This window comes from Pan troglodytes, chromosome 14, assembly GCF_028858775.2.
Source record: "Pan troglodytes isolate AG18354 chromosome 14, NHGRI_mPanTro3-v2.0_pri, whole genome shotgun sequence".
In the NCBI taxonomy this organism is placed as follows: domain Eukaryota; kingdom Metazoa; phylum Chordata; class Mammalia; order Primates; family Hominidae; genus Pan; species Pan troglodytes.
In genome coordinates, this window is record NC_072412.2 from 94265842 (window position 1) to 94273876 (window position 8035).

At 34.6% G+C, this 8035-nt stretch overlaps 1 long non-coding RNA gene across 1 annotated transcript in view; it reads left to right on the top strand.

Annotated features, from left to right (window-relative positions):
- LOC134808243 (uncharacterized) overlaps positions 1-7079 on the top strand; it is a 90458-nt gene extending 83379 nt beyond the window's left edge. The window contains exons 4-5 of the long non-coding RNA XR_010150779.1: positions 3204-3314; positions 5262-7079. This is a non-coding gene — a long non-coding RNA (uncharacterized LOC134808243). The remainder of the gene's footprint in view (positions 1-3203; positions 3315-5261) is intronic.
- Positions 7080-8035: the final 956 nt, after the last annotated feature.

The following is an 8035-nucleotide window of genomic DNA, read 5'->3' on the forward strand; positions in this document are numbered from 1 at the left end:
CAATCTCTGTTTTAGTTAAATTAATAATTCTTTTAAATTATCTCTGAAGCTACTAGCTGTTTATAGTAAATCCAGTTTCCCCCAGTCTTTTGCTACACAGAAACTGGAAAAGCATAAGGGAAAGGAGCCATAATCCTTTCTCTAATGTAAAAAAAGAAAAAAATAGCAGAAAACAGAGACCTTAGAGACTAAAGGAAGTGTAGGAGTTCTTGTAGACAAGACTGAGGATGCAAACACACCAGCAATAAGGCTGGGGGAAACTGAATTGCCCAAGAGGAAGGAAGGGAGGGAGTAGGGAAAGTCCAAGACCACTAACAATGAATAGCTCATATAGCTGTCACACACTCTTCTGGCAGCTTATTTTTGGTCTTTTCACAAAATTCCTGCAATTAAGAAACCTAGTTTAGTACATTAACTCTATTACTAAAATTGTTCAATCACTGACATCTTACTGTTTTTGTAGAAGCTCTAATACTTTGGCCCAGAGTTCCATAAAACATAGTTTGGGGAAAAGAGTCACAGTGAGGCAGAGCCGATTGCCTCCAAAGGAGCACATTGCAAGCTGAGCTGACTGTTCAGGTTGCCCTCCCCATCAAGAAGTCTTGTACCAGTCTGTGGCAAAAACATATTTGAAGTTATACAGTAATTTTCGTGCATGACAGTAACATTTATTTTTAAAATGTGTGCATATAAGACTATATGTATGTATGAAGTCATTCAAAATAGCCATAGCTTTCTATGTGATGAACTCTAGCTTCCATAGCAGTAAAAAAAAAAAAATAATAAGAAGAAAACACATTGGGGAAATCGCAAGTACTTAAGTACTGATGAAATTTAACGAGCTACAAAAAAAAAAAAAATGGGCTGAAAGTATCTAGACTCTAAAGAATGGACATTGTTCTTAGGGATGACACCTCAGTCAGCATCTCAGTGCACTTTGTGACTTCCTGAACTGAGATTACAGCAGTAGAGATGCAAAGGAGGAAGGACAAATGAGATTTAATCCCTGGATATGTGTGAGAAGTAGGGAAGAAAGAGTGCCATAGATGAGTAACATATCTCTGAATGTGATAAATTTAAGTCGGGAAAGCTGAACCCGGGAGGCGGAGCTTGCAGTGAGCCGAGATAGTGCCACTGCAGTCCGGCCTGGGCGAAAGAGCGAGACTCAGCCTCAAAAAAAAAAAAAAAAAAAAAAAACCAAAGAAAGTTCAAATGGAGATTCATAAATTAGATAAAGGAGGACTTGGTAGGCACAAGTGAGCTGAGTTTCAGACAAGTAGCCTTTATGGTACTTGTGTGTTTAGGAGCTACATATCTGAACTGAACTTAATACAGAATTTGGGAGCTATGGTAAACTGAATAATGGCACCCCAAAAATGCCCATGTACTAATCCCCAGACCCTGTCAATATGTTTCCTTACATTGCAAAAAGATATTGTATAAGTGATTAAGTTGAAGATATTGAGTTGTGAGATCATGTTGGATTATCTGGGTGTGCCCAATGTAATCATGGGGATCCTTAAAAGGACACAAGTATCAGAGATTAGAAGGAAGGCAATGTGATGACAATGGCAGAGACTGGGATGGTAGGAACACAAGCCAAAAAATGATGATGCTATGAGTCGTTCAAAGATAGGAACAGATTCTCCCTGGAGCTTTCAGAAGGGACTAGTTTATGGACACCTTGATTTTATTCCCACAGGACTAATTTTGGACTTCTGGCTTCCAGATCTGTAAAATAATATATTTGTGTTGTTTTAAGCAACTGTTTTATGGTAATGGGTTTCAGCAATAATACAAATCTAGTATAGGGAAAAAAATGAGTTTGGTCATTACATTTGATTATATGGACAAGATAAACACATAGCATTATAAGAGAACTACAGATGTTTAGTCAATGATGAAACTTCTTAATTAATTAATTTTTGAGGGGTTCTTAAAGTATTCCTTTAACATTGATTAATTAAATTTATAATAACTATACAGTGTGTGTGTCGACTATAATATTTAATCTAACACAACTCTTTACAAACAATGATGACAACTTTTTTATATTTTAATTGTGTCTGCATCTATCAGAGCTCTGAATCCAACTTAAGTCTCCTTTTCTTGACTCATTATTACACAATTTATTGTTTTGTTCTAAAGAGTTGCAGATAACACTTTGTTTGGACCATAAGATACTAATATATAAAAGGAGGAACATTTATACATAGCTGTTCAAATTGCATGTCTAGATTTGATATCCTGAGAAAAATGTACAACTTTAATTAAAAATGTGTGAAATTTCACATTCAGAGAAATCATTAAGGGACGTGATAGCTAAGTGCAATACTCCATCATAGGCTGGATACTTTCAGAGTGACTAACTGTTATGTTTTATCTTGGACTGATATGTTTCCTGGGACACGGGACTTTCAGTGCTAAAACATGGACAGTCAATCAGACTGCTCATACTGGTTCTGGAACACACACACACACACACACACACGCACACACACACTCACACGAGAAAGAGGAAGGGAGAGAGAGAATGAATAAATTATAAAGCAAACAGGGCAAGTTATGACAAGTGAATTGGTAAAGTGTATAAGGCTCTTCCTTGAACTATTTTATTTGTGCAGCTTTTTGGAAGTTTGAAATTAATTTCAAATTTTAAAAAATGTTAGGAGGTAAACAAAACAAAAACTCTATTTAGATAACAAATTTTTGAACTAAGTACAAAGTTCTTTTTGGTCTGGCACCTAGAGTTTCTACCCAGACTTGCTCATGTCCTTTCTTTTTGCCATCACACCACACTTCGTCTCAGTCCTTTCCCCATAACACATTCTTCAGCCTTCATTCCGTTCCAGAGACAGCCTATGCACGCTCATCCTAGTGAGAATTGCACATATTGACCAGGCTGATTGAAATACCCTTTCTAATCCCTTTACTCTGTCTCCCATTATCTAGTTAATTTTGATTCAATATTTAGATCACAGTTAACTTTTTTGCTTCCTTTAGAGCCTGTGAGAGACAATACTCCCAGATTAAATAGAATCTTCTTGTTACCATCTCTTTATGTGTCATATAACACTTATAACATTGTTAGCATTTATTTTTTGTGATTACTTGATGGATGTCTGCCTCCTCCACTAGACCCTATGATTTTAAGTGTCAGAAATATGCCAGTATCCATTCACCATTTTATCTTCTCTGTCCAGAACAGCACCAGACACATGGAAAGGACTCCACAAATACTTGTTAAATGAATGAATTCTGATTCACCTGGCTCGAAATTTCTTAAGGAATAATCATATCATGTTTTTGCTCAGGTAAGACAGACTGAGGATTGTATATATCGATGATTAGTTTGCTTTTCCTCCAATTCAAAAATACAAATGTGAGAATGTAAATATGTTCATATAACAGTTCATTATCATCTGGTGTTCCTAATATTTTAGATAAATAATTTTTATTGTGAATAGATACCACATGCAAAGCACAAGAGTGTTGAGATGTAATAAATAAACTGGTGAACAAAAGTGCTTTGAACTATGTATTTGGTTTTAATTTTTACAAAATGATTTAAATAATGTAGTCATATCTGTCAGTAGCTCTCTTGTCCTCTTTATGTGTATATGAAACATTTTAGCCACAGATGAAAACTCAAGCAGAGCAATGATCACTTTTTTCAACTATTTCTCTCTTGACATGCGCTTTGCCTACCAACACTGTCCTACTGTATTGTATATTGTACAATACTGTAATGTATTGTAACCCACATACTTTCTGCTTTTTATTTGCTTGCTTTCCTCTGTACCTTTGACGATGTTTTTCCTTCTGTTTGGAATGGCTTTATTTTTACTCTGTCTTTCTAATATCTATTAATTCTTTAATACTTATTTCAATAATTATTTGTATCTTAATTCCTTTCCTTATCTCCTCTCTGAACATCCCTCCAAGCATGCATACTCACCAGTCCGGGCTAGGTGCCTAGTTCTGTGTTCTCATAATCTTTGTATGAGTCTTTTTAATTGAAATTGTTGTGGTATATGCACATTTTCTGTGAGTGACTTTCTCACCTACTGAACTCGAAGAGGCTTGAGGGTGAATACTGCTTTATTCACAATTGTAAATCCAGCTCAGGTCCAGTCCCTGCTGTTCAGTGGGCACTCACTATAAATTTGATAAACTTAACTAATCAGATCACACAGAGGCATGAGCCTGAAAATCAACAAACACATGTCTCTTAGTGGCCTCAATAAAAATAAATGTGGCATAGATTGTGAGCCAAAAGCCAAGCACTGTCTTCATAGAAGAGTCCCTCAGGTCTTACAAACTCTTATTTTAGACACTATTAAAAAAAGTGCTTGCTTATCTGATTTCCCAGCACACAGAAAATTAAAAGCAGCAATTTGGAGGCAGTAAGAGGGTGATGTTAGAGGCAGGCATTGTAACAAAAAAAGAACTTTTAGCTGCTGACTCGAGGTTATGGAAAGGTGATACCAAATGTACAAATGAAGCACTTTTTTTTTCAAAACTAAATCATGAAAATCAACCTCTAATGTGTTCTTTGACTAGGAATAAATTAAACTGCAAATAAATTATTTTTAAAAGACAACTATAAAATCTCAATGTTTGAACATTACCCATGTACTTCTAAATAACCTGTCTTTTAAGAGGAAATACACAAAGCTGTACAAAACATTTTGAAATAAATAATAATGAAAATATGACACATGAGAGATATTATTATGGATGTAGGTATATCAGAGCATAAAGAGAAATGTGTAGCCTTAAGTGCATATTTTGAAAATAGAAGAAAGCTAGAAAAAAAGAGATAAAAGTAAAATAAACTAGGAGGGAATAATAATGAAAAGATCAGAGATCGATAAAATGGTAAGGTACTTAATAACCGAGAACATGAAGAGAGCTGAATTTGTTTTCTTGAAGCAATCACTAAAATCAACTTATCTTTACTGATTAAGCTAGTGGTTTTGCATTGGCTGCAGATCTCTGGGTTCCATATATTCAATAAAACTGTTTCCAAAATAATAACTTTTTCTTATTCATTCGCTATTTATTTGGTACTTTCTCTGCATCCATGAATTTTTTGAAGGGTTCTTACTTCAATGGACTTATATTATTAAGGCAGCAAAAGAAAATAATTTAAAAAAGCAAAAACAAATATGTCACCACCAAACAAATGAAAAACAATAAATAAGAAAACATATCAGCTAACTATGTGTTTTTTGTTTGTTTGTTTGTTTGTTTTGAAGGGAGTGTGGCCACAATATCTGGAAATACTGCTAAAGAAGTAAGAACACAAGTGAAGATTGAATTTGAAGATTAGGGGATACCTTTTTGTAAACAGTAGATGAAAAAGGAATGTATAGTCAGGGAATGGAGACACCATTGAAATAGAAGAGATTTCAACATGCTTCAATATAAAAAGAAGAGTTTTCTAGAAAGGTGTGGCTCTAGATCAGAAATATGAGGTCAAGGGAAATTTATTTCTCATCTCACATGGAGAATACTAAGAAGTGTTATAGGAAAGAGAAAATAAACATATGATGCAACAGAGAGAGATAGTAAGTCCTTGAGAAGACACAAAGAAAGGAGGAAGGGAACAGGACTGACATTTTATGCTGTGTGGTTTAAATGTTCGGATATTCATATTCATATTTTTTACTTCCATGTTATTTGTCCTCTAGAAAACTGAATTTGAAGACTTCTGGTAATGTCTGGATATGAAGTTTATTTAGACACTGGTTAAGCAGGTTACATATGGGTCAGAATATTGGAGAATACATATTTTGATTCTAAAGAAAGTATTTAGATTTTAGGTATTTAGACCGTAAGTATTTAGACTTCCAAGGTTTGACATGGGGTAACAAGAAATTTTCTCATTACCTATGTAAAATACCAAATGTTGAGACAAATATCCCAAACAGAATACAAACAACTTTCAGAAAAAAAATTAAAATTTGCAGCTGGGAGCCTTCTCCTCTAGCTTATTTTTCTACGTCTCCCTCTACACCAGCCCCATTCTACAACTTTGCCATGCGGTAATGAATATTACTAGTCAGTGTTGGGAGTGAGTAAACTGGGAAAGTATTTCAACTACATTTGACCACATAAGCTACTTGTGCAAACTTTTCTCTGTGAGATAAAGGTGAGTGGGGCATTAACTTATTTCATTACATTGGGATGTGTCCTCTGACCAATACAATCCTCTCAGACAATTTAATAATACAGGTTACCCTAGTTCAAGATATATAGTGTTGGAGGCAGGAATCTTAGTTGTCTTAGAACATAATTTCACATTACTGAAAGAATAGATTCCAAATAAACCAACATCATGTCAAAGGTCTCCTGCAGTAAAGACCTGCATGTTCTGCCACTGTGTCTTTTGTTCTAACACATTGCAGTGCCTTAATGTTTCCAGGCATAAATATCTGGAAATATTAAGATCCTCAACTTTTAAATATGCAGCTTTCTAAGAGTAAAACATATCTATTTTAAAATATATTTGCCATGAAAAGGAGATCTGCCATTTTTCACTTCTCTTTCTACAAATTTCTCTCTCTAATTGTACAAACAATGGCTTGTCTCTTACCCATTTTTATTTTTTTAACCAATAGGGTGATAGTTATGTGCTGATTTGCTAATGAGAGTATGGCCTATGCTTGTTTTTCTTGTTTACTTATTAATATTGCCTATGTGTATTCTTTATTTGGATGATAAACTATATAGTCACTCTAACTACGATGCTTTCCCCTGAAGGCAAATAACCCTGAGACACCCTTAGAGAGAAATAAAAGTGCTAAAGTTGGTATTGCAAAAGTGAATGGCATTAATGGCTGGGTAATAAATCCTTTTGTTCAGGTTTCCCATTATTTACTTTCAACACAATGAAGGGAAAACCTAATAGAGTTGTCAGATGACAGATTATTAAAAATAATTTTGAAGATAGATAGCTATGTAATTTGGGGCATATAACTATTAAGAAGTTCAAAGAGCCAAGAAACCTTGCTATAATAAAACAGCTTCCATTACCATCTGTTTTTGTGATCACATTTTCTTGGCACCTACCTAAAAAAAAAGAAAAAGAAAAGAGAATATAGGAATAAAATTGATGGTGAATACTGTCTCATTCAAGTAACAAACACAGCAATACCTCATTTTATTGTGCTTCACTTTATTGCGCTTTGCAGATATTGTGTTTTCTACAAATCGAAGGTTGGTGGCAACCCTGAACTGTACAAGTTCTATTGACACTATTTTTTTCAATAGAATGTGTTCACTTTCTCTCTCTGATGCACTTTGGTAATTTTCACAATATTTTGAACTTTTTCATTATTATTATATCTATTATGGTAATGTGGGATCAGTGATATTTGGTGTTAGTATTATTATTGTTTCCAGGAGACATGAATCTGGCCCATATAAAAGAGCAAACTTAATAGAAAAATATGTGTATTCCAACTGCTCCACCGGCCAGATAGTCACTCATCTCTCTCCTTTTTATTGGACCTCTTTATTCCCTGAGACACAACAATATTGAAATTAAGCCAATCAATAACTCTGCAATAGTCTGTAAATGTTCAAATGAAAGGTTCTCTCACTTCAGACCAAAAACTAGAAATTATTAAACATTGTGAGAAAGGCATGTCAGAAGCTAAAACTAGGCCTCTTGAACCCAGTTGGCCAAGTTGTGAATGGAAATAAAAGATTCTTGAAGAAAATTAAAAGTCCTATTCTAGTGAACCCATGAATTATAAGAAAGCAAAAAAGTCTTACTGATAGTAAAGGGAAAGTTTTAGTGGCCTGAATAGAAGATCAAACCAGCCACACCATTCCCTTAAGCTAAAGCCTAATCCAAAGCAAGAACCTTAATTCTATCCTCTCAATTCTATGAAGGCAGAAAGGAGTGAGGAAGCTTCAGAAGAAAAGTCTGAAGCTAGCAGAGTTGGTTCATGAGGTTTAAGAAAAGAAGCCATTTCCATAACATAACAGTGCAAGGTGAAGCAGCAAGTGCTGATGTAGAGGC